Source organism: Eumetopias jubatus, unplaced genomic scaffold (genome assembly GCF_037043125.1).
Source record: "Eumetopias jubatus isolate StellerSeaLion01/CBP00866 unplaced genomic scaffold, mEumJub1_p1.0 scaffold_5, whole genome shotgun sequence".
NCBI classification, from domain to species: Eukaryota; Metazoa; Chordata; class Mammalia; order Carnivora; family Otariidae; genus Eumetopias; species Eumetopias jubatus.
Window position 1 is genome coordinate 21,584,265 of NW_028274811.1, and position 849 is coordinate 21,585,113.

The 849-nt window shown below is 41.6% G+C and overlaps 1 pseudogene; it reads right to left on the minus strand.

Moving 5' to 3' along the window:
- Nucleotides 1–243: 243 nt before the first annotated feature.
- LOC114209549 (large ribosomal subunit protein eL33 pseudogene) lies at nt 244–628 on the minus strand (annotated as a pseudogene).
- Between the last annotated feature and the right edge of the window lie 221 nt (nt 629–849).

Consider the following 849-nt stretch of genomic DNA (forward strand, 5'->3'; position numbering starts at 1 on the left):
GTGAGTCTGATGTTAGGAGTGGAAATCGGTTTCCACACCATTGGTATCATCGGTCACATTGAATATCATTAATTTGAGTGTTATTGTTTTCGTTACTTTAAGTTTAATGTATAGATGTTTATACTTGCGTAAGAGCTGTAGACATAAGATGCTCACACGTAGTTTTAGTTTTGTACAAATCCAAATAGTAATATGCTAAAGATATCCAAATGCTACTTCGGGTCTATGCATACTCTATTTTTTTTTTTTTACAAGAGAACAAATCTACACCTTTATTTACTTTTCATTAAATTTAAATCCTTGAGGGGTACAGCATCACACGGATTCTGTGGCCAATGGCTTTAGCAGGAAGGTTGCTTCGGAATTTGGCACGAACCATGCCACTGTTTCCATGAGCACGAGTTACTTTTCCCCAGATTACTCTGGTTTTGTTTGGTTTGCCACCAGGAGTCACTGTGTTGTTCTTTGCTTTGTACACATAAGCACATCTCTTGCCTAGATAGAATTCCGTTTCATCTCGAGCATAAACACCTTCGATTTTAAGAAGAGCTGTGTGCTCCCTCTGGTTCTGGAGACCCCGCTTATAGCCAGCAAAAATGGCCTTGGACCACAGCCTTCCAGACGTTATTTGGCGTCACAGGAGTCCTGTTCCCCGCAGGCCTCCACAGACTCCAAGATGGTGGAAAAAGCAGGTCTATGCATACTCTTAAAGAGGGCGAGTTTACCACTCAGGTGGTGTAGAGCAGGGTCAGCAAACTTTTCATGTAAAGGGCTGGATACGAAATACTTTACGGATTGGTGGCTATACAGTTTGTCAAAACTACTTAACTCCGATATGGTAGCAGGAGA